The 22,954-nt window shown below is 51.0% G+C and overlaps 26 non-coding genes across 26 annotated transcripts; all 26 read right to left on the reverse strand.

Moving 5' to 3' along the window:
• Positions 1-160: 160 nt before the first annotated feature.
• Positions 161-231, reverse strand: TRNAG-GCC (transfer RNA glycine (anticodon GCC)). Its single transcript has one exon. It is a non-coding gene; the product is annotated as a tRNA-Gly (tRNA).
• A 1,151-nt stretch (positions 232-1,382) lies between these two features.
• Positions 1,383-1,453, reverse strand: TRNAG-CCC (transfer RNA glycine (anticodon CCC)). Its single transcript has one exon. It is a non-coding gene; the product is annotated as a tRNA-Gly (tRNA).
• A 341-nt stretch (positions 1,454-1,794) lies between these two features.
• On the reverse strand, positions 1,795-1,865 carry TRNAG-GCC (transfer RNA glycine (anticodon GCC)). The gene has a single exon. It is a non-coding gene; the product is annotated as a tRNA-Gly (tRNA).
• A 565-nt stretch (positions 1,866-2,430) lies between these two features.
• TRNAG-CCC (transfer RNA glycine (anticodon CCC)) lies at positions 2,431-2,501 on the reverse strand. The gene has a single exon. It is a non-coding gene; the product is annotated as a tRNA-Gly (tRNA).
• Positions 2,502-3,477: 976 nt separating this feature from the next.
• On the reverse strand, positions 3,478-3,548 carry TRNAG-CCC (transfer RNA glycine (anticodon CCC)). The gene has a single exon. It is a non-coding gene; the product is annotated as a tRNA-Gly (tRNA).
• Positions 3,549-3,898: 350 nt separating this feature from the next.
• TRNAG-GCC (transfer RNA glycine (anticodon GCC)) lies at positions 3,899-3,969 on the reverse strand. The gene has a single exon. It is a non-coding gene; the product is annotated as a tRNA-Gly (tRNA).
• Positions 3,970-4,524: 555 nt separating this feature from the next.
• Positions 4,525-4,595, reverse strand: TRNAG-CCC (transfer RNA glycine (anticodon CCC)). Its single transcript has one exon. It is a non-coding gene; the product is annotated as a tRNA-Gly (tRNA).
• Positions 4,596-4,944: 349 nt separating this feature from the next.
• On the reverse strand, positions 4,945-5,015 carry TRNAG-GCC (transfer RNA glycine (anticodon GCC)). Its single transcript has one exon. It is a non-coding gene; the product is annotated as a tRNA-Gly (tRNA).
• A 986-nt stretch (positions 5,016-6,001) lies between these two features.
• Positions 6,002-6,072, reverse strand: TRNAG-GCC (transfer RNA glycine (anticodon GCC)). The gene has a single exon. It is a non-coding gene; the product is annotated as a tRNA-Gly (tRNA).
• Positions 6,073-8,865: 2,793 nt separating this feature from the next.
• On the reverse strand, positions 8,866-8,936 carry TRNAG-CCC (transfer RNA glycine (anticodon CCC)). The gene has a single exon. It is a non-coding gene; the product is annotated as a tRNA-Gly (tRNA).
• A 341-nt stretch (positions 8,937-9,277) lies between these two features.
• TRNAG-GCC (transfer RNA glycine (anticodon GCC)) lies at positions 9,278-9,348 on the reverse strand. The gene has a single exon. It is a non-coding gene; the product is annotated as a tRNA-Gly (tRNA).
• A 565-nt stretch (positions 9,349-9,913) lies between these two features.
• On the reverse strand, positions 9,914-9,984 carry TRNAG-CCC (transfer RNA glycine (anticodon CCC)). Its single transcript has one exon. It is a non-coding gene; the product is annotated as a tRNA-Gly (tRNA).
• Positions 9,985-10,960: 976 nt separating this feature from the next.
• On the reverse strand, positions 10,961-11,031 carry TRNAG-CCC (transfer RNA glycine (anticodon CCC)). The gene has a single exon. It is a non-coding gene; the product is annotated as a tRNA-Gly (tRNA).
• A 350-nt stretch (positions 11,032-11,381) lies between these two features.
• TRNAG-GCC (transfer RNA glycine (anticodon GCC)) lies at positions 11,382-11,452 on the reverse strand. The gene has a single exon. It is a non-coding gene; the product is annotated as a tRNA-Gly (tRNA).
• A 555-nt stretch (positions 11,453-12,007) lies between these two features.
• On the reverse strand, positions 12,008-12,078 carry TRNAG-CCC (transfer RNA glycine (anticodon CCC)). The gene has a single exon. It is a non-coding gene; the product is annotated as a tRNA-Gly (tRNA).
• Positions 12,079-12,427: 349 nt separating this feature from the next.
• TRNAG-GCC (transfer RNA glycine (anticodon GCC)) lies at positions 12,428-12,498 on the reverse strand. Its single transcript has one exon. It is a non-coding gene; the product is annotated as a tRNA-Gly (tRNA).
• A 986-nt stretch (positions 12,499-13,484) lies between these two features.
• Positions 13,485-13,555, reverse strand: TRNAG-GCC (transfer RNA glycine (anticodon GCC)). Its single transcript has one exon. It is a non-coding gene; the product is annotated as a tRNA-Gly (tRNA).
• A 1,571-nt stretch (positions 13,556-15,126) lies between these two features.
• On the reverse strand, positions 15,127-15,197 carry TRNAG-GCC (transfer RNA glycine (anticodon GCC)). Its single transcript has one exon. It is a non-coding gene; the product is annotated as a tRNA-Gly (tRNA).
• Positions 15,198-16,174: 977 nt separating this feature from the next.
• Positions 16,175-16,245, reverse strand: TRNAG-GCC (transfer RNA glycine (anticodon GCC)). The gene has a single exon. It is a non-coding gene; the product is annotated as a tRNA-Gly (tRNA).
• Positions 16,246-17,231: 986 nt separating this feature from the next.
• TRNAG-GCC (transfer RNA glycine (anticodon GCC)) lies at positions 17,232-17,302 on the reverse strand. Its single transcript has one exon. It is a non-coding gene; the product is annotated as a tRNA-Gly (tRNA).
• A 555-nt stretch (positions 17,303-17,857) lies between these two features.
• Positions 17,858-17,928, reverse strand: TRNAG-CCC (transfer RNA glycine (anticodon CCC)). The gene has a single exon. It is a non-coding gene; the product is annotated as a tRNA-Gly (tRNA).
• A 1,398-nt stretch (positions 17,929-19,326) lies between these two features.
• On the reverse strand, positions 19,327-19,397 carry TRNAG-GCC (transfer RNA glycine (anticodon GCC)). The gene has a single exon. It is a non-coding gene; the product is annotated as a tRNA-Gly (tRNA).
• Positions 19,398-19,952: 555 nt separating this feature from the next.
• TRNAG-CCC (transfer RNA glycine (anticodon CCC)) lies at positions 19,953-20,023 on the reverse strand. Its single transcript has one exon. It is a non-coding gene; the product is annotated as a tRNA-Gly (tRNA).
• A 1,397-nt stretch (positions 20,024-21,420) lies between these two features.
• TRNAG-GCC (transfer RNA glycine (anticodon GCC)) lies at positions 21,421-21,491 on the reverse strand. The gene has a single exon. It is a non-coding gene; the product is annotated as a tRNA-Gly (tRNA).
• A 555-nt stretch (positions 21,492-22,046) lies between these two features.
• On the reverse strand, positions 22,047-22,117 carry TRNAG-CCC (transfer RNA glycine (anticodon CCC)). The gene has a single exon. It is a non-coding gene; the product is annotated as a tRNA-Gly (tRNA).
• Positions 22,118-22,458: 341 nt separating this feature from the next.
• Positions 22,459-22,529, reverse strand: TRNAG-GCC (transfer RNA glycine (anticodon GCC)). Its single transcript has one exon. It is a non-coding gene; the product is annotated as a tRNA-Gly (tRNA).
• Positions 22,530-22,954: the final 425 nt, after the last annotated feature.

The raw sequence follows: 22,954 nt of genomic DNA on the forward strand, positions 1-22,954 counted from the left end.
AGTCAAGGCGCAGCGGCCCCTTCTACTAAAAGGGATCAGCAGAGTGATCGCTAGTAGCAGAAATAAGGCAAGCAAGGCAATCAAGGCTTGTTTTTTTGTTCCGTCTCTTCCTTTTCACGATGCTTCAAAGTCAACGAAAGGTACATGTGCAAAACGCTCATGCATTGGCCGGGAATCGAACCCGGGCCTCCCGCGTGGCAGGCGAGAATTCTACCACTGAACCACCAATGCCTTACATGCTGCACACTGGCGCTACAGTGCTCTGGAGCATTGCAGCCCAGAGCAGCTGATTTAACAGAGCACTGCAGTGACATGAGGATGGCGCCAGCTCCGGTGGGTGAATGGGAGCTGCGCTGCCCTGGCAGTCCTTCTCACTCACTTGGCCACGAACGGCCAGGTTCTATAGACAGGAAAAGTGGACAGAGGCAAGCACACTGGTAGATGAGGGTGGCCTTTGTATGGGTCGCTACTCTGGATGCAGTTCCCTGAGCACCGTGCCTCAGGAAAGCCAGACTTCTACCGCAGGACTCAGGGGATATCTTTGCAGCCACACGAGGCTGACACCCTTTCAATCTGGGCTTCTGGGGTCTTCTGGGAATTATTTGCATAATAGAAGGTTTCCCGCCTTAAGTTGAAACTGCAGTTCCATCTTCTGCTAAAAGAGGGCAGCAGAGTGCTTTCTTTGCGCAGAAAACAGACAAGCAATGCAATCATCTTATCTACCGTTTCCATTTTTCTTTTCCCATGCCTTTTAAAATATCAAGAGAAACGTCTACAAAAGTGCCATGCATTGGCCAGGAATGGAACCCGGGCCTCCCGCTTGGGAAGCGAGAATTCTACCACTGAACTACCAATGCCTGACAAGCAGCATTACTGCGGTAGAGCGCTTGATTTAACACACCTGCCAGTTCCATGCGAATGGTCACTCGTAAACTCTTGACTTCTGCTGAAAGCCTCATTGAAGGCCTTTGCAGAACGGCCACGAACGGCCAGGTTCTATAGACAGGAAAAGTGGACAGAGGCAAGCACACTGGTAGATGAGGGTGGCCTTTGTATGGGTCGCTACTCTGAGTGCAGTTCCCTGAGCACCGTGCCTCAGGAAAGCCAGACTTCTACCGCAGGACTCAGGGGATATCTTTGCAGCCACACGAGGCTGACACCCTTTCAATCTGGGCTTCTGGGGTCTTCTGGGAATTATTTGCATAATAGAAGGTTTCCCGCCTTAAGTTGAAACTGCAGTTCCATCTTCTGCTAAAAGAGGGCAGCAGAGTGCTTTCTTTGCGCAGAAAACAGACAAGCAATGCAATCATCTTATCTACCGTTTCCATTTTTCTTTTCCCATGCCTTTTAAAATATCAAGAGACACGTCTACAAAAGTGCCATGCATTGGCCGGGAATCGAACCCGGGCCTCCCGCTTGGGAAGCGAGAATTCTACCACTGAACTACCAATGCCTGACAAGCAGCATTACTGCGGTAGAGCGCTTGATTTAACACACCTGCCAGTTCCATGCGAATGGTCACTCGTAAACTCTTGACTTCTGCTGAAAGCCTCATTGAAGGCCTTTGCAGACGTGTGAGACTGGCACCTACTCGGGCTGGGCCTCTATGAGCTGTTTGCATAATCTGAGATTGCCCTGCTTCCAGTCAAGGCGCAGCGGCCCCTTCTACTAAAAGGGATCAGCAGAGTGATCGCTAGTAGCAGAAATAAGGCAAGCAAGGCTTGTTTTTTTGTTCGGTCTCTTCCTTTTCACGATGCTTCAAAGTCAACGAAAGGTACATGTGCAAAACGCTCATGCATTGGCCGGGAATCGAACCCGGGCCTCCCGCGTGGCAGGCGAGAATTCTACCACTGAACCACCAATGCCTTACATGCTGCACACTGGCGCTACAGTGCTCTGGACCATTGCAGCCCAGAGCAGCTGATTTAACAGAGCACTGCAGTGACATGAGGATGGCGCCAGCTCCGGTGGGTGAATGGGAGCTGCGCTGCCCTGGCAGTCCTTCTCACTCACTTGGCCACGAACGGCCACGAACGGCCAGTTTCTATAGACAGGAAAAGTGGACAGAGGCAAGCACACTGGTAGATGAGGGTGGCCTTTGTATGGGTCGCTACTCTGAGTGCAGTTCCCTGAGCACCGTGCCTCAGGAAAGCCAGACTTCTACTGCAGGACTCAGTGGATATCTTTGCAGCCACACGAGGCTGACACCCTTTCAGTCTGGGCTTCTGGGGTCTTCTGGGAATTATTTGCATAATAGAAGGTTTCCCGCCTTAAGTTGAAACTGCAGTTCCATCTTCTGCTAAAAGAGGGCAGCAGAGTGCTTTCTTTGCGCAGAAAACAGACAAGCAATGCAATCATCTTATCTACCGTTTCCATTTTTCTTTTCCCATGCCTTTTAAAATATCAAGAGACACGTCTACAAAAGTGCCATGCATTGGCCGGGAATCGAACCCGGGCCTCCCGCTTGGGAAGCGAGAATTCTACCACTGAACTACCAATGCTTGACAAGCAGCATTACTGCGGTAGAGCGCTTGATTTAACACACCTGCCAGTTCCATGCGAATGGTCACTCGTAAACTCTTGACTTCTGCTGAAAGCCTCATTGAAGGCCTTTGCAGACGTGTGAGACTGGCACCTACTCGAGCTGGGCCTCTATGAGCTGTTTGCATAATCTGAGATTGCCCTGCTTCCAGTCAAGGCGCAGCGGCCCCTTCTACTAAAAGGGATCAGCAGAGTGATCGCTAGTAGCAGAAATAAGGCAAGCAAGGCAATCAAGGCTTGTTTTTTTGTTTGATCTCTTCCTTTTCACGATGCTTCAAAGTCAACGAAAGGTACATGTGCAAAACGCTCATGCATTGGCCGGGAATCGAACCCGGGCCTCCCACGTGGCAGGCGAGAATTCTACCACTGAACCACCAATGCCTTACATGCTGCACACTGGCGCTACAGTGCTCTGGACCATTGCAGCCCAGAGCAGCTGATTTAACAGAGCACTGCAGTGACATGAGGATGGCGCCAGCTCCGGTGGGTGAATGGGAGCTGCGCTGCCCTGGCAGTCCTTCTCACTCACTTGGCCACGAACGGCCAGGTTCTATAGACAGGAAAAGTGGACAGAGGCAAGCACACTGGTAGATGAGGGTGGCCTTTGTATGGGTCGCTACTCTGAGTGCAGTTCCCTGAGCACCGTGCCTCAGGAAAGCCAGACTTCTACTGCAGGACTCAGGGGATATCTTTGCAGCCACACGAGGCTGACACCCTTTCAATCTGGGCTTCTGGGGTCTTCTGGGAATTATTTGCATAATAGAAGGTTTCCCGCCTTAAGTTGAAACTGCAGTTCCATCTTCTGCTAAAAGAGGGCAGCAGAGTGCTTTCTTTGCGCAGAAAACAGACAAGCAATGCAATCATCTTATCTACCGTTTCCATTTTTCTTTTCCCATGCCTTTTAAAATATCAAGAGACACGTCTACAAAAGTGCCATGCATTGGCCGGGAATCGAACCCGGGCCTCCCGCTTGGGAAGCGAGAATTCTACCACTGAACTACCAATGCCTGACAAGCAGCATTACTGCGGTAGAGCGCTTGATTTAACACACCTGCCAGTTCCATGCGAATGGTCACTCGTAAACTCTTGACTTCTGCTGAAAGCCTCATTGAAGGCCTTTGCAGACGTGTGAGACTGGCACCTACTCGGGCTGGGCCTCTATGAGCTGTTTGCATAATCTGAGATTGCCCTGCTTCCAGTCAAGGCGCAGCGGCCCCTTCTACTAAAAGGGATCAGCAGAGTGATCGCTAGTAGCAGAAATAAGGCAAGCAAGGCAATCAAGGCTTGTTTTTTTGTTCGGTCTCTTCCTTTTCACGATGCTTCAAAGTCAACGAAAGGTACATGTGCAAAACGCTCATGCATTGGCCGGGAATCGAACCCGGGCCTCCCGCGTGGCAGGCGAGAATTCTACCACTGAACCACCAATGCCTTACATGCTGCACACTGGCGCTACAGTGCTCTGGAGCATTGCAGCCCAGAGCAGCTGATTTAACAGAGCACTGCAGTGACATGAGGATGGCGCCAGCTCCGGTGGGTGAATGGGAGCTGCGCTGCCCTGGCAGTCCTTCTCACTCACTTGGCCACGAACGGCCAGGTTCTATAGACAGGAAAAGTGGACAGAGGCAAGCACACTGGTAGATGAGGGTGGCCTTTGTATGGGTCGCTACTCTGGATGCAGTTCCCTGAGCACCGTGCCTCAGGAAAGCCAGACTTCTACTGCAGGACTCAGGGGATATCTTTGCAGCCACACGAGGCTGACACCCTTTCAATCTGGGCTTCTGGGGTCTTCTGGGAATTATTTGCATAATAGAAGGTTTCCCGCCTTAAGTTGAAACTGCAGTTCCATCTTCTGCTAAAAGAGGGCAGCAGAGTGCTTTCTTTGCGCAGAAAACAGACAAGCAATGCAATCATCTTATCTAACGTTTCCATTTTTCTTTTCCCATGCCTTTTAAAATATCAAGAGACACGTCTACAAAAGTGCCATGCATTGGCCGGGAATCGAACCCGGGCCTCCCGCTTGGGAAGCGAGAATTCTACCACTGAACTACCAATGCCTGACAAGCAGCATTACTGCGGTAGAGCGCTTGATTTAACACACCTGCCAGTTCCATGCGAATGGTCACTCGTAAACTCTTGACTTCTGCTGAAAGCCTCATTGAAGGCCTTTGCAGACGTGTGAGACTGGCACCTACTCGGGCTGGGCCTCTATGAGCTGTTTCATAATCTGAGATTGCCCTGCTTCCAGTCAAGGCGCAGCGGCCCCTTCTACTAAAAGGGATCAGCAGAGTGATCGCTAGTAGCAGAAATAAGGCAAGCAAGGCGATCAAGGCTTGTTTTTTTGTTCCGTCTCTTCCTTTTCACGATGCTTCAAAGTCAACGAAAGGTACATGTGCAAAACGCTCATGCATTGGCCGGGAATCGAACCCGGGCCTCCCGCGTGGCAGGCGAGAATTCTACCACTGAACCACCAATGCCTTACATGCTGCACACTGGCGCTACAGTGCTCTGGAGCATTGCAGCCCAGAGCAGCTGATTTAACAGAGCACTGCAGTGACATGAGGATGGCGCCAGCTCCGGTGGGTGAATGGGAGCTGCGCTGCCCTGGCAGTCCTTCTCACTCACTTGGCCACGAACGGCCACGAACGGCCAGTTTCTATAGACAGGAAAAGTGGACAGAGGCAAGCACACTGGTAGATGAGGGTGGCCTTTGTATGGGTCGCTACTCTGAGTGCAGTTCCCTGAGCACCGTGCCTCAGGAAAGCCAGACTTCTACTGCAGGACTCAGTGGATATCTTTGCAGCCACACGAGGCTGACACCCTTTCAATCTGGGCTTCTGGGGTCTTCTGGGAATTATTTGCATAATAGAAGGTTTCCCGCCTTAAGTTGAAACTGCAGTTCCATCTTCTGCTAAAAGAGGGCAGCAGAGTGCTTTCTTTGCGCAGAAAACAGACAAGCAATGCAATCATCTTATCTACCGTTTCCATTTTTCTTTTCCCATGCCTTTTAAAATATCAAGAGACACGTCTACAAAAGTGCCATGCATTGGCCGGGAATCGAACCCGGGCCTCCCCCTTGGGAAGCGAGAATTCTACCACTGAACTACCAATGCTTGACAAGCAGCATTACTGCGGTAGAGCGCTTGATTTAACACACCTGCCAGTTCCATGCGAATGGTCACTCGTAAACTCTTGACTTCTGCTGAAAGCCTCATTGAAGGCCTTTGCAGACGTGTGAGACTGGCACCTACTCGAGCTGGGCCTCTATGAGCTGTTTGCATAATCTGAGATTGCCCTGCTTCCAGTCAAGGCGCAGCGGCCCCTTCTACTAAAAGGGATCAGCAGAGTGATCGCTAGTAGCAGAAATAAGGCAAGCAAGGCGATCAAGGCTTGTTTTTTTGTTTGATCTCTTCCTTTTCACGATGCTTCAAAGTCAACGAAAGGTACATGTGCAAAATGCTCATGCATTGGCCGGGAATCGAACCCGGGCCTCCCGCGTGGCAGGCGAGAATTCTACCACTGAACCACCAATGCCTTACATGCTGCACACTGGCGCTACAGTGCTCTGGACCATTGCAGCCCAGAGCAGCTGATTTAACAGAGCACTGCAGTGACATGAGGATGGCGCCAGCTCCGGTGGGTGAATGGGAGCTGCGCTGCCCTGGCAGTCCTTCTCACTCACTTGGCCACGAACGGCCAGGTTCTATAGACAGGAAAAGTGGACAGAGGCAAGCACACTGGTAGATGAGGGTGGCCTTTGTATGGGTCGCTACTCTGGATGCAGTTCCCTGAGCACCGTGCCTCAGGAAAGCCAGACTTCTACCGCAGGACTCAGGGGATATCTTTGCAGCCACACGAGGCTGACACCCTTTCAATCTGGGCTTCTGGGGTCTTCTGGGAATTATTTGCATAATAGAAGGTTTCCCGCCTTAAGTTGAAACTGCAGTTCCATCTTCTGCTAAAAGAGGGCAGCAGAGTGCTTTCTTTGCGCAGAAAACAGACAAGCAATGCAATCATCTTATCTACCGTTTCCATTTTTCTTTTCCCATGCCTTTTAAAATATCAAGAGACACGTCTACAAAAGTGCCATGCATTGGCCAGGAATGGAACCCGGGCCTCCCGCTTGGGAAGCGAGAATTCTACCACTGAACTACCAATGCCTGACAAGCAGCATTACTGCGGTAGAGGGCTTGATTTAACACACCTGCCAGTTCCATGCGAATGGTCACTCGTAAACTCTTGACTTCTGCTGAAAGCCTCATTGAAGGCCTTTGCAGAACGGCCACGAACGGCCAGTTTCTATAGACAGGAAAAGTGGACAGAGGCAAGCACACTGGTAGATGAGGGTGGCCTTTGTATGGGTCGCTACTCTGAGTGCAGTTCCCTGAGCACCGTGCCTCAGGAAAGCCAGACTTCTACTGCAGGACTCAGTGGATATCTTTGCAGCCACACGAGGCTGACACCCTTTCAATCTGGGCTTCTGGGGTCTTCTGGGAATTATTTGCATAATAGAAGGTTTCCCGCCTTAAGTTGAAACTGCAGTTCCATCTTCTGCTAAAAGAGGGCAGCAGAGTGCTTTCTTTGCGCAGAAAACAGACAAGCAATGCAATCATCTTATCTAACGTTTCCATTTTTCTTTTCCCATGCCTTTTAAAATATCAAGAGACACGTCTACAAAAGTGCCATGCATTGGCCCGGAATCGAACCCGGGCCTCCCGCTTGGGAAGCGAGAATTCTACCACTGAACTACCAATGCCTGACAAGCAGCATTACTGCGGTAGAGCGCTTGATTTAACACACCTGCCAGTTCCATGCGAATGGTCACTCGTAAACTCTTGACTTCTGCTGAAAGCCTCATTGAAGGCCTTTGCAGACGTGTGAGACTGGCACCTACTCGGGCTGGGCCTCTATGAGCTGTTTCATAATCTGAGATTGCCCTGCTTCCAGTCAAGGCGCAGCGGCCCCTTCTACTAAAAGGGATCAGCAGAGTGATCGCTAGTAGCAGAAATAAGGCAAGCAAGGCAATCAAGGCTTGTTTTTTTGTTCCGTCTCTTCCTTTTCACGATGCTTCAAAGTCAACGAAAGGTACATGTGCAAAACGCTCATGCATTGGCCGGGAATCGAACCCGGGCCTCCCGCGTGGCAGGAGAGAATTCTACCACTGAACCACCAATGCCTTACATGCTGCACACTGGCGCTACAGTGCTCTGGAGCATTGCAGCCCAGAGCAGCTGATTTAACAGAGCACTGCAGTGACATGAGGATGGCGCCAGCTCCGGTGGGTGAATGGGAGCTGCGCTGCCCTGGCAGTCCTTCTCACTCACTTGGCCACGAACGGCCAGGTTCTATAGACAGGAAAAGTGGACAGAGGCAAGCACACTGGTAGATGAGGGTGGCCTTTGTATGGGTCGCTACTCTGGATGCAGTTCCCTGAGCACCGTGCCTCAGGAAAGCCAGACTTCTACTGCAGGACTCAGGGGATATCTTTGCAGCCACACGAGGCTGACACCCTTTCAATCTGGGCTTCTGGGGTCTTCTGGGAATTATTTGCATAATAGAAGGTTTCCCGCCTTAAGTTGAAACTGCAGTTCCATCTTCTGCTAAAAGAGGGCAGCAGAGTGCTTTCTTTGCGCAGAAAACAGACAAGCAATGCAATCATCTTATCTACCGTTTCCATTTTTCTTTTCCCATGCCTTTTAAAATATCAAGAGACACGTCTACAAAAGTGCCATGCATTGGCCAGGAATGGAACCCGGGCCTCCCGCTTGGGAAGCGAGAATTCTACCACTGAACTACCCATGCCTGACAAGCAGCATTACTGCGGTAGAGCGCTTGATTTAACACACCTGCCAGTTCCATGCGAATGGTCACTCGTAAACTCTTGACTTCTGCTGAAAGCCTCATTGAAGGCCTTTGCAGAACGGCCACGAACGGCCAGGTTCTATAGACAGGAAAAGTGGACAGAGGCAAGCACACTGGTAGATGAGGGTGGCCTTTGTATGGGTCGCTACTCTGAGTGCAGTTCCCTGAGCACCGTGCCTCAGGAAAGCCAGACTTCTACCGCAGGACTCAGGGGATATCTTTGCAGCCACACGAGGCTGACACCCTTTCAATCTGGGCTTCTGGGGTCTTCTGGGAATTATTTGCATAATAGAAGGTTTCCCGCCTTAAGTTGAAACTGCAGTTCCATCTTCTGCTAAAAGAGGGCAGCAGAGTGCTTTCTTTGCGCAGAAAACAGACAAGCAATGCAATCATCTTATCTACCGTTTCCATTTTTCTTTTCCCATGCCTTTTAAAATATCAAGAGACACGTCTACAAAAGTGCCATGCATTGGCCGGGAATCGAACCCGGGCCTCCCGCTTGGGAAGCGAGAATTCTACCACTGAACTACCAATGCCTGACAAGCAGCATTACTGCGGTAGAGCGCTTGATTTAACACACCTGCCAGTTCCATGCGAATGGTCACTCGTAAACTCTTGACTTCTGCTGAAAGCCTCATTGAAGGCCTTTGCAGACGTGTGAGACTGGCACCTACTCGGGCTGGGCCTCTATGAGCTGTTTGCATAATCTGAGATTGCCCTGCTTCCAGTCAAGGCGCAGCGGCCCCTTCTACTAAAAGGGATCAGCAGAGTGATCGCTAGTAGCAGAAATAAGGCAAGCAAGGCTTGTTTTTTTGTTCGGTCTCTTCCTTTTCACGATGCTTCAAAGTCAACGAAAGGTACATGTGCAAAACGCTCATGCATTGGCCGGGAATCGAACCCGGGCCTCCCGCGTGGCAGGCGAGAATTCTACCACTGAACCACCAATGCCTTACATGCTGCACACTGGCGCTACAGTGCTCTGGACCATTGCAGCCCAGAGCAGCTGATTTAACAGAGCACTGCAGTGACATGAGGATGGCGCCAGCTCCGGTGGGTGAATGGGAGCTGCGCTGCCCTGGCAGTCCTTCTCACTCACTTGGCCACGAACGGCCACGAACGGCCAGTTTCTATAGACAGGAAAAGTGGACAGAGGCAAGCACACTGGTAGATGAGGGTGGCCTTTGTATGGGTCGCTACTCTGAGTGCAGTTCCCTGAGCACCGTGCCTCAGGAAAGCCAGACTTCTACTGCAGGACTCAGTGGATATCTTTGCAGCCACACGAGGCTGACACCCTTTCAGTCTGGGCTTCTGGGGTCTTCTGGGAATTATTTGCATAATAGAAGGTTTCCCGCCTTAAGTTGAAACTGCAGTTCCATCTTCTGCTAAAAGAGGGCAGCAGAGTGCTTTCTTTGCGCAGAAAACAGACAAGCAATGCAATCATCTTATCTACCGTTTCCATTTTTCTTTTCCCATGCCTTTTAAAATATCAAGAGACACGTCTACAAAAGTGCCATGCATTGGCCGGGAATCGAACCCGGGCCTCCCGCTTGGGAAGCGAGAATTCTACCACTGAACTACCAATGCTTGACAAGCAGCATTACTGCGGTAGAGCGCTTGATTTAACACACCTGCCAGTTCCATGCGAATGGTCACTCGTAAACTCTTGACTTCTGCTGAAAGCCTCATTGAAGGCCTTTGCAGACGTGTGAGACTGGCACCTACTCGAGCTGGGCCTCTATGAGCTGTTTGCATAATCTGAGATTGCCCTGCTTCCAGTCAAGGCGCAGCGGCCCCTTCTACTAAAAGGGATCAGCAGAGTGATCGCTAGTAGCAGAAATAAGGCAAGCAAGGCAATCAAGGCTTGTTTTTTTGTTTGATCTCTTCCTTTTCACGATGCTTCAAAGTCAACGAAAGGTACATGTGCAAAACGCTCATGCATTGGCCGGGAATCGAACCCAGGCCTCCCACGTGGCAGGCGAGAATTCTACCACTGAACCACCAATGCCTTACATGCTGCACACTGGCGCTACAGTGCTCTGGACCATTTCAGCCCAGAGCAGCTGATTTAACAGAGCACTGCAGTGACATGAGGATGGCGCCAGCTCCGGTGGGTGAATGGGAGCTGCGCTGCCCTGGCAGTCCTTCTCACTCACTTGGCCACGAACGGCCAGGTTCTATAGACAGGAAAAGTGGACAGAGGCAAGCACACTGGTAGATGAGGGTGGCCTTTGTATGGGTCGCTACTCTGAGTGCAGTTCCCTGAGCACCGTGCCTCAGGAAAGCCAGACTTCTACTGCAGGACTCAGGGGATATCTTTGCAGCCACACGAGGCTGACACCCTTTCAATCTGGGCTTCTGGGGTCTTCTGGGAATTATTTGCATAATAGAAGGTTTCCCGCCTTAAGTTGAAACTGCAGTTCCATCTTCTGCTAAAAGAGGGCAGCAGAGTGCTTTCTTTGCGCAGAAAACAGACAAGCAATGCAATCATCTTATCTACCGTTTCCATTTTTCTTTTCCCATGCCTTTTAAAATATCAAGAGACACGTCTACAAAAGTGCCATGCATTGGCCGGGAATCGAACCCGGGCCTCCCGCTTGGGAAGCGAGAATTCTACCACTGAACTACCAATGCCTGACAAGCAGCATTACTGCGGTAGAGCGCTTGATTTAACACACCTGCCAGTTCCATGCGAATGGTCACTCGTAAACTCTTGACTTCTGCTGAAAGCCTCATTGAAGGCCTTTGCAGACGTGTGAGACTGGCACCTACTCGGGCTGGGCCTCTATGAGCTGTTTGCATAATCTGAGATTGCCCTGCTTCCAGTCAAGGCGCAGCGGCCCCTTCTACTAAAAGGGATCAGCAGAGTGATCGCTAGTAGCAGAAATAAGGCAAGCAAGGCAATCAAGGCTTGTTTTTTTGTTCGGTCTCTTCCTTTTCACGATGCTTCAAAGTCAACGAAAGGTACATGTGCAAAACGCTCATGCATTGGCCGGGAATCGAACCCGGGCCTCCCGCGTGGCAGGCGAGAATTCTACCACTGAACCACCAATGCCTTACATGCTGCACACTGGCGCTACAGTGCTCTGGAGCATTGCAGCCCAGAGCAGCTGATTTAACAGAGCACTGCAGTGACATGAGGATGGCGCCAGCTCCGGTGGGTGAATGGGAGCTGCGCTGCCCTGGCAGTCCTTCTCACTCACTTGGCCACGAACGGCCAGGTTCTATAGACAGGAAAAGTGGACAGAGGCAAGCACACTGGTAGATGAGGGTGGCCTTTGTATGGGTCGCTACTCTGGATGCAGTTCCCTGAGCACCGTGCCTCAGGAAAGCCAGACTTCTACTGCAGGACTCAGGGGATATCTTTGCAGCCACACGAGGCTGACACCCTTTCAATCTGGGCTTCTGGGGTCTTCTGGGAATTATTTGCATAATAGAAGGTTTCCCGCCTTAAGTTGAAACTGCAGTTCCATCTTCTGCTAAAAGAGGGCAGCAGAGTGCTTTCTTTGCGCAGAAAACAGACAAGCAATGCAATCATCTTATCTAACGTTTCCATTTTTCTTTTCCCATGCCTTTTAAAATATCAAGAGACACGTCTACAAAAGTGCCATGCATTGGCCGGGAATCGAACCCGGGCCTCCCGCTTGGGAAGCGAGAATTCTACCACTGAACTACCAATGCCTGACAAGCAGCATTACTGCGGTAGAGCGCTTGATTTAACACACCTGCCAGTTCCATGCGAATGGTCACTCGTAAACTCTTGACTTCTGCTGAAAGCCTCATTGAAGGCCTTTGCAGACGTGTGAGACTGGCACCTACTCGGGCTGGGCCTCTATGAGCTGTTTCATAATCTGAGATTGCCCTGCTTCCAGTCAAGGCGCAGCGGCCCCTTCTACTAAAAGGGATCAGCAGAGTGATCGCTAGTAGCAGAAATAAGGCAAGCAAGGCGATCAAGGCTTGTTTTTTTGTTCCGTCTCTTCCTTTTCACGATGCTTCAAAGTCAACGAAAGGTACATGTGCAAAACGCTCATGCATTGGCCGGGAATCGAACCCGGGCCTCCCGCGTGGCAGGCGAGAATTCTACCACTGAACCACCAATGCCTTACATGCTGCACACTGGCGCTACAGTGCTCTGGAGCATTGCAGCCCAGAGCAGCTGATTTAACAGAGCACTGCAGTGACATGAGGATGGCGCCAGCTCCGGTGGGTGAATGGGAGCTGCGCTGCCCTGGCAGTCCTTCTCACTCACTTGGCCACGAACGGCCACGAACGGCCAGTTTCTATAGACAGGAAAAGTGGACAGAGGCAAGCACACTGGTAGATGAGGGTGGCCTTTGTATGGGTCGCTACTCTGAGTGCAGTTCCCTGAGCACCGTGCCTCAGGAAAGCCAGACTTCTACTGCAGGACTCAGTGGATATCTTTGCAGCCACACGAGGCTGACACCCTTTCAATCTGGGCTTCTGGGGTCTTCTGGGAATTATTTGCATAATAGAAGGTTTCCCGCCTTAAGTTGAAACTGCAGTTCCATCTTCTGCTAAAAGAGGGCAGCAGAGTGCTTTCTTTGCGCAGAAAACAGACAAGCAATGCAATCATCTTATCTACCGTTTCCATTTTTCTTTTCCCATGCCTTTTAAAATATCAAGAGACACGTCTACAAAAGTGCCATGCATTGGCCGGGAATCGAACCCGGGCCTCCCCCTTGGGAAGCGAGAATTCTACCACTGAACTACCAATGCTTGACAAGCAGCATTACTGCGGTAGAGCGCTTGATTTAACACACCTGCCAGTTCCATGCGAATGGTCACTCGTAAACTCTTGACTTCTGCTGAAAGCCTCATTGAAGGCCTTTGCAGACGTGTGAGACTGGCACCTACTCGAGCTGGGCCTCTATGAGCTGTTTGCATAATCTGAGATTGCCCTGCTTCCAGTCAAGGCGCAGCGGCCCCTTCTACTAAAAGGGATCAGCAGAGTGATCGCTAGTAGCAGAAATAAGGCAAGCAAGGCGATCAAGGCTTGTTTTTTTGTTTGATCTCTTCCTTTTCACGATGCTTCAAAGTCAACGAAAGGTACATGTGCAAAATGCTCATGCATTGGCCGGGAATCGAACCCGGGCCTCCCGCGTGGCAGGCGAGAATTCTACCACTGAACCACCAATGCCTTACATGCTGCACACTGGCGCTACAGTGCTCTGGACCATTGCAGCCCAGAGCAGCTGATTTAACAGAGCACTGCAGTGACATGAGGATGGCGCCAGCTCCGGTGGGTGAATGGGAGCTGCGCTGCCCTGGCAGTCCTTCTCACTCACTTGGCCACGAACGGCCAGGTTCTATAGACAGGAAAAGTGGACAGAGGCAAGCACACTGGTAGATGAGGGTGGCCTTTGTATGGGTCGCTACTCTGGATGCAGTTCCCTGAGCACCGTGCCTCAGGAAAGCCAGACTTCTACCGCAGGACTCAGGGGATATCTTTGCAGCCACACGAGGCTGACACCCTTTCAATCTGGGCTTCTGGGGTCTTCTGGGAATTATTTGCATAATAGAAGGGTTCCCGCCTTAAGTTGAAACTGCAGTTCCATCTTCTGCTAAAAGAGGGCAGCAGAGTGCTTTCTTTGCGCAGAAAACAGACAAGCAATGCAATCATCTTATCTACCGTTTCCATTTTTCTTTTCCCATGCCTTTTAAAATATCAAGAGACACGTCTACAAAAGTGCCATGCATTGGCCAGGAATGGAACCCGGGCCTCCCGCTTGGGAAGCGAGAATTCTACCACTGAACTACCAATGCCTGACAAGCAGCATTACTGCGGTAGAGGGCTTGATTTAACACACCTGCCAGTTCCATGCGAATGGTCACTCGTAAACTCTTGACTTCTGCTGAAAGCCTCATTGAAGGCCTTTGCAGAACGGCCACGAACGGCCAGTTTCTATAGACAGGAAAAGTGGACAGAGGCAAGCACACTGGTAGATGAGGGTGGCCTTTGTATGGGTCGCTACTCTGAGTGCAGTTCCCTGAGCACCGTGCCTCAGGAAAGCCAGACTTCTACTGCAGGACTCAGTGGATATCTTTGCAGCCACACGAGGCTGACACCCTTTCAATCTGGGCTTCTGGGGTCTTCTGGGAATTATTTGCATAATAGAAGGTTTCCCGCCTTAAGTTGAAACTGCAGTTCCATCTTCTGCTAAAAGAGGGCAGCAGAGTGCTTTCTTTGCGCAGAAAACAGACAAGCAATGCAATCATCTTATCTAACGTTTCCATTTTTCTTTTCCCATGCCTTTTAAAATATCAAGAGACACGTCTACAAAAGTGCCATGCATTGGCCCGGAATCGAACCCGGGCCTCCCGCTTGGGAAGCGAGAATTCTACCACTGAACTACCAATGCCTGACAAGCAGCATTACTGCGGTAGAGCGCTTGATTTAACACACCTGCCAGTTCCATGCGAATGGTCACTCGTAAACTCTTGACTTCTGCTGAAAGCCTCATTGAAGGCCTTTGCAGACGTGTGAGACTGGCACCTACTCGGGCTGGGCCTCTATGAGCTGTTTCATAATCTGAGATTGCCCTGCTTCCAGTCAAGGCGCAGCGGCCCCTTCTACTAAAAGGGATCAGCAGAGTGATCGCTAGTAGCAGAAATAAGGCAAGCAAGGCAATCAAGGCTTGTTTTTTTGTTCCGTCTCTTCCTTTTCACGATGCTTCAAAGTCAACGAAAGGTACATGTGCAAAACGCTCATGCATTGGCCGGGAATCGAACCCGGGCCTCCCGCGTGGCAGGCGAGAATTCTACCACTGAACCACCAATGCCTTACATGCTGCACACTGGCGCTACAGTGCTCTGGAGCATTGCAGCCCAGAGCAGCTGATTTAACAGAGCACTGCAGTGACATGAGGATGGCGCCAGCTCCGGTGGGTGAATGGGAGCTGCGCTGCCCTGGCAGTCCTTCTCACTCACTTGGCCACGAACGGCCACGAACGGCCAGGTTCTATAGACAGGAAAAGTGGACAGAGGCAAGCACACTGGTAGATGAGGGTGGCCTTTGTATGGGTCGCTACTCTGAGTGCAGTTCCCTGAGCACCGTGCCTCAGGAAAGCCAGACTTCTACTGCAGGACTCAGGGGATATCTTTGCAGCCACACGAGGCTGACACCCTTTCAATCTGGGCTTCTGGGGTCTTCTGGGAATTATTTGCATAATAGAAGGTTTCCCGCCTTAAGTTGAAACTGCAGTTCCATCTTCTGCTAAAAGAGGGCAGCAGAGTGCTTTCTTTGCGCAGAAAACAGACAAGCAATGCAATCATCTTATCTACCGTTTCCATTTTTCTTTTCCCATGCCTTTTAAAATATCAAGAGACACGTCTACAAAAGTGCCATGCATTGGCTGGGAATCGAACCCGGGCCTCCCGCTTGGGAAGCGAGAATTCTACCACTGAACTACCAATGCTTGACAAGCAGCATTACTGCGGTAGAGCGCTTGATTTAACACACCTGCCAGTTCCATGCGAATGGTCACTCGTAAACTCTTGACTTCTGCTGAAAGCCTCATTGAAGGCCTTTGCAGACGTGTGAGACTGGCACCTACTCGGGCTGGGCCTCTATGAGCTGTTTGCATAATCTGAGATTGCCCTGCTTCCAGTCAAGGCGCAGCGGCCCCTTCTACTAAAAGGGATCAGCAGAGTGATCGCTAGTAGCAGAAATAAGGCAAGCAAGGCTTGTTTTTTTGTTCGGTCTCTTCCTTTTCACGATGCTTCAAAGTCAACGAAAGGTACATGTGCAAAACGCTCATGCATTGGCCGGGAATCGAACCCGGGCCTCCCGCGTGGCAGGCGAGAATTCTACCACTGAACCACCAATGCCTTACATGCTGCACACTGGCGCTACAGTGCTCTGGAGCATTGCAGCCCAGAGCAGCTGATTTAACAGAGCACTGCAGTGACATGAGGATGGCGCCAGCTCCGGTGGGTGAATGGGAGCTGCGCTGCCCTGGCAGTCCTTCTCACTCACTTGGCCACGAACGGCCACGAACGGCCAGGTTCTATAGACAGGAAAAGTGGACAGAGGCAAGCACACTGGTAGATGAGGGTGGCCTTAGTATGGGTCGCTACTCTGAGTGCAGTTCCCTGAGCACCGTGCCTAAGGAAAGCCAGACTTCTACTGCAGGACTCAGGGGATATCTTTGCAGCCACACGAGGCTGACACCCTTTCAATCTGGGCTTCTGGGGTCTTCTGGGAATTATTTGCATAATAGAAGGTTTCCCGCCTTAAGTTGAAACTGCAGTTCCATCTTCTGCTAAAAGAGGGCAGCAGAGTGCTTTCTTTGCGCAGAAAACAGACAAGCAATGCAATCATCTTATCTACCGTTTCCATTTTTCTTTTCCCATGCCTTTTAAAATATCAAGAGACACGTCTACAAAAGTGCCATGCATTGGCCGGGAATCGAACCCGGGCCTCCCGCTTGGGAAGCGAGAATTATACCACTGAACTACCAATGCTTGACAAGCAGCATTACTGCGGTAGAGCGCTTGATTTAACACACCTGCCAGTTCCATGCGAATGGTCACTCGTAAACTCTTGACTTCTGCTGAAAGCCTCATTGAAGGCCTTTGCAGACGTGTGAGACTGGCACCTACTCGGGCTGGGCCTCTATGAGCTGTTTGCATAATCTGAGATTGCCCTGCTTCCAGTCAAGGCGCAAGGGCCCCTTCTACTAAAAGGGATCAGCAGAGTGATCGCTAGTAGCAGAAATAAGGCAAGCAAGGCAATCAAGGCTTGTTTTTTTGTTTGATCTCTTCCTTTTCACGATGCTTCAAAGTCAACGAAAGGTACATGTGCAAAACGCTCATGCATTGGCCGGGAATCGAACCCGGGCCTCCCGCGTGGCAGGCGAGAATTCTACCACTGAACCACCAATGCCTTACATGCTGCACACTGGCGCTACAGTGCTCTGGACCATTGCAGCCCAGAGCAGCTGATTTAACAGAGCACTGCAGTGACATGAGGATGGCGCCAGCTCCGGTGGGTGAATGGGAGCTGCGCTGCCCTGGCAGTCCTTCTCACTCACTTGGCCACGAACGGCCAGGTTCTATAGACAGGAAAAGTGGACAGAGGCAAGCACACTGGTAGATGAGGGTGGCCTTTGTATGGGTCGCTACTCTGAGTGCAGTTCCCTGAGCACCGTGCCTCAGGAAAGCCAGACTTCTACTGCAGGACTCAGGGGATATCTTTGCAGCCACACGAGGCTGACACCCTTTCAATCTGGGCTTCTGGGGTCTTCTGGGAATTATTTGCATAATAGAAGGTTTCCCGCCTTAAGTTGAAACTGCAGTTCCATCTTCTGCTAAAAGAGGGCAGCAGAGTGCTTTCTTTGCGCAGAAAACAGACAAGCAATGCAATCATCTTATCTACCGTTTCCATTTTTCTTTTCCCATGCCTTTTAAAATATCAAGAGACACGTCTACAAAAGTGCCATGCATTGGCCGGGAATCGAACCCGGGCCTCCCGCTTGGGAAGCGAGAATTCTACCACTGAACTACCAATGCCTGACAAGCAGCATTACTGCGGTAGAGCGCTTGATTTAACACACCTGCCAGTTCCATGCGAATGGTCACTCGTAAACTCTTGACTTCTGCTGAAAGCCTCATTGAAGGCCTTTGCAGACGTGTGAGACTGGCACCTACTCGGGCTGGGCCTCTATGAGCGTTTTGCATAATCTGAGATTGCCCTGCTTCCAGTCAAGGCGCAGCGGCCCCTTCTACTAAAAGGGATCAGCAGAGTGATCGCTAGTAGCAGAAATAAGGCAAGCAAGGCTTGTTTTTTTGTTCGGTCTCTTCCTTTTCACGATGCTTCAAAGTCAACGAAAGGTACATGTGCAAAACGCTCATGCATTGGGCGGGAATCGAACCCGGGCCTCCCGCGTGGCAGGCGAGAATTCTACCACTGAACCACCAATGCCTTACATGCTGCACACTGGCGCTACAGTGCTCTGGACCATTGCAGCCCAGAGCAGCTGATTTAACAGAGCACTGCAGTGACATGAGGATGGCGCCAGCTCCGGTAGGTGAATGGGAGCTGCGCTGCCCTGGCAGTCCTTCTCACTCACTTGGCCACGAACGGCCACGAACGGCCAGGTTCTATAGACAGGAAAAGTGGACAGAGGCAAGCACACTGGTAGATGAGGGTGGCCTTTGTATGGGTCGCTACTCTGAGTGCAGTTCCCTGAGCACCGTGCCTCAGGAAAGCCAGACTTCTACTGCAGGACTCAGTGGATATCTTTGCAGCCACACGAGGCTGACACCCTTTCAATCTGGGCTTCTGGGGTCTTCTGGGAATTATTTGCATAATAGAAGGTTTCCCGCCTTAAGTTGAAACTGCAGTTCCATCTTCTGCTAAAAGAGGGCAGCAGAGTGCTTTCTTTGCGCAGAAAACAGAGAAGCAATGCAATCATCTTATCTACCGTTTCCATTTTTCTTTTCCCATGCCTTTTAAAATATCAAGAGACACGTCTACAAAAGTGCCATGCATTGGCCGGGAATCGAACCCGGGCCTCCCAATTGGGAAGCGAGAATTCTACCACTGAACTACCAATGCTTGACAAGCAGCATTACTGCGGTAGAGCGCTTGATTTAACACACCTGCCAGTGCCATGCGAATGGTCACTCGTAAACTCTTGACTTCTGCTGAAAGCCTCATTGAAGGCCTTTGCAGACGTGTGAGACTGGCACCTACTCGAGCTGGGCCTCTATGAGCTGTTTGCATAATCTGAGATTTCCCTGCTTCCAGTCAAGGCGCAGCGGCCCCTTCTACTAAAAGGGATCAGCAGAGTGATCGCTAGTAGCAGAAATAAGGCAAGCAAGGCAATCAAGGCTTGTTTTTTTGTTTGATCTCTTCCTTTTCACGATGCTTCAAAGTCAACGAAAGGTACATATGCAAAACGCTCATGCATTGGCCGGGAATCGAACCCGGGCCTCCCGCGTGGCAGGCGAGAATTCTACCACTGAACCACCAATGCCTTACATGCTGCACACTGGCGCTACAGTGCTCTGGACCATTGCAGCCCAGAGCAGCTGATTTAACAGAGCACTGCAGTGACATGAGGATGGCGCCAGCTCCGGTGGGTGAATGGGAGCTGCGCTGCCCTGGCAGTCCTTCTCACTCACTTGGCCACGAACGGCCAGGTTCTATAGACAGGAAAAGTGGACAGAGGCAAGCACACTGGTAGATGAGGGTGGCCTTTGTATGGGTCGCTACTCTGAGTGCAGTTCCCTGAGCACCGTGCCTCAGGAAAGCCAGACTTCTACTGCAGGACTCAGGGGATATCTTTGCAGCCACACGAGGCTGACACCCTTTCAATCTGGGCTTCTGGGGTCTTCTGGGAATTATTTGCATAATAGAAGGTTTCCCGCCTTAAGTTGAAACTGCAGTTCCATCTTCTGCTAAAAGAGGGCAGCAGAGTGCTTTCTTTGCGCAGAAAACAGACAAGCAATGCAATCATCTTATCTACCGTTTCCATTTTTCTTTTCCCATGCCTTTTAAAATATCAAGAGTCACGTCTACAAAAGTGCCATGCATTGGCCGGGAATCGAACCCGGGCCTCCCGCTTGGGAAGCGAGAATTCTACCACTGAACTACCAATGCCTGACAAGCAGCATTACTGCGGTAGAGCGCTTGATTTAACACACCTGCCAGTTCCATGCGAATGGTCACTCGTAAACTCTTGACTTCTGCTGAAAGCCTCATTGAAGGCCTTTGCAGACGTGTGAGACTGGCACCTACTCGGGCTGGGCCTCTATGAGCTGTTTGCATAATCTGAGATTGCCCTGCTTCCAGTCAAGGCGCAGCGGCCCCTTCTACTAAAAGGGATCAGCAGAGTGATCGCTAGTAGCAGAAATAAGGCAAGCAAGGTAATCAAGGCTTGTTTTTTTGTTCGGTCTCTTCCTTTTCACGATGCTTCAAAGTCAACGAAAGGTACATGTGCAAAACGCTCATGCATTGGCCGGGAATCCAACCCGGGCCTCCCGCGTGGCAGGCGAGAATTCTACCACTGAACCACCAATGCCTTACATGCTGCACACTGGCGCTACAGTGCTCTGGACCATTGCAGCCCAGAGCAGCTGATTTAACAGAGCACTGCAGTGACATGAGGATGGCGCCAGCTCCGGTGGGTGAATGGGAGCTGCGCTGCCCTGGCAGTCCTTCTCACTCACTTGGCCACGAACAGCCAGGTTCTATAGACAGGAAAAGTGGACAGAGGCAAGCACACTGGTAGATGAGGGTGGCCTTTGTATGGGTCGCTACTCTGAGTGCAGTTCCCTGAGCACCGTGCCTCAGGAAAGCCAGACTTCTACCGCAGGACTCAGGGGATATCTTTGCAGCCACACGAGGCTGACACCCTTTCAATCTGGGCTTCTGTGGTCTTCTGGGAATTATTTGCATAATAGAAGGTTTCCCGCCTTAAGTTGAAACTGCAGTTCCATCTTCTGCTAAAAGAGGGCAGCAGAGTGCTTTCTTTGCGCAGAAAACAGACAAGAAATGCAATCATCTTATCTACCGTTTCCATTTTTCTTTTCCCATGCCTTTTAAAATATCAAGAGACACGTCTACAAAAGTGCCATGCATTGGCCGCGAATCGAACCCGGGCCTCCCGCTTGGGAAGCGAGAATTCTACCACTGAACTACCAATGCCTGACAAGCAGCATTACTGCGGTAGAGCGCTTGATTTAACACACCTGCCAGTTCCATGCGAATGGTCACTCGTAAACTCTTGACTTCTGCTGAAAGCCTCATTGAAGGCCTTTGCAGACGTGTGAGACTGGCACCTACTCGGGCTGGGCCTCTATGAGCGTTTTGCATAATCTGAGATTGCCCTGCTTCCAGTCAAGGCGCAGCGGCCCCTTCTACTAAAAGGGATCAGCAGAGTGATCGCTAGTAGCAGAAATAAGGCAAGCAAGGCAATCAAGGCTTGTTTTTTTGTTCGGTCTCTTCCTTTTCACGATGCTTCAAAGTCAACGAAAGGTACATGTGCAAAACGCTCATGCATTGGCCGGGAATCGAACCCGGGCCTCCCGCGTGGCAGGCGAGAATTCTACCACTGAACCACCAATGCCTTTCATGCTGCACACTGGCGCTACAGTGCTCTGGACCATTGCAGCCCAGAGCAGCTGATTTAACAGAGCACTGCAGTGACATGAGGATGGCGCCAGCTCCGGTGGGTGAATGGGAGCTGCGCTGCCCTGGCAGTCCTTCTCACTCACTTGGCCACGAACGGCCAGGTTCTATAGACAGGAAAAGTGGACAGAGGCAAGCACACTGGTAGATGAGGGTGGCCTTTGTATGGGTCGCTACTCTGGATGCAGTTCCCTGAGCACCGTGCCTCAGGAAAGCCAGACTTCTACCGCAGGACTCAGGGGATATCTTTGCAGCCACACGAGGCTGACACCCTTTCAATCTGGGCTTCTGGGGTCTTCTGGGAATTATTTGCATAATAGAAGGTTTCCCGCCTTAAGTTGAAACTGCAGTTCCATCTTCTGCTAAAAGAGGGCAGCAGAGTGCTTTCTTTGCGCAGAAAACAGACAAGAAATGCAATCATCTTATCTACCGTTTCCATTTTTCTTTTCCCATGCCTTTTAAAATATCAAGAGACACGTCTACAAAAGTGCCATGCATTGGCCGGGAATCGAACCCGGGCCTCCCGCTTGGGAAGCGAGAATTCTACCACTGAACTACCAATGCCTGACAAGCAGCATTACTGCGGTAGAGCGCTTGATTTAACACACCTGCCAGTTCCATGCGAATGGTCACTCGTAAACTCTTGACTTCTGCTGAAAGCCTCATTGAAGGCCTTTGCAGACGTGTGAGACTGGCACCTACTCGGGCTGGGCCTCTATGAGCGTTTTGCATAATCTGAGATTGCCCTGCTTCCAGTCAAGGCGCAGCGGCCCCTTCTACTAAAAGGGATCAGCAGAGTGATCGCTAGTAGCAGAAATAAGGCAAGCAAGGCTTGTTTTTTTGTTCGGTCTCTTCCTTTTCACGATGCTTCAAAGTCAACGAAAGGTACATGTGCAAAACGCTCATGCATTGGCCGGGAATCGAACCCGGGCCTCCCGCGTGGCAGGCGAGAATTCTACCACTGAACCACCAATGCCTTACATGCTGCACACTGGCGCTACAGTGCTCTGGACCATTGCAGCCCAGAGCAGCTGATTTAACAGAGCACTGCAGTGACATGAGGATGGCGCCAGCTCCGGTGGGTGAATGGGAGCTGCGCTGCCCTGGCAGTCCTTCTCACTCACTTGGCCACGAACGGCCAGGTTCTATAGACAGGAAAAGTGGACAGAGGCAAGCACACTGGTAGATGAGGGTGGCCTTTGTATGGGTCGCTACTCTGAGTGCAGTTCCCTGAGCACCGTGCCTCAGGAAAGCCAGACTTCTACTGCAGGACTCAGGGGATATCTTTGCAGCCACACGAGGCTGACACCCTTTCAATCTGGGCTTCTGGGGTCTTCTGGGAATTATTTGCATAATAGAAGGTTTCCCGCCTTAAGTTGAAACTGCAGTTCCATCTTCTGC

This window comes from Ambystoma mexicanum, chromosome 1p (assembly GCF_040938575.1).
Source record: "Ambystoma mexicanum isolate Mex_15411 chromosome 1p, UKY_AmexF1_1, whole genome shotgun sequence".
Classification (NCBI taxonomy): Eukaryota; Metazoa; Chordata; class Amphibia; order Caudata; family Ambystomatidae; genus Ambystoma; species Ambystoma mexicanum.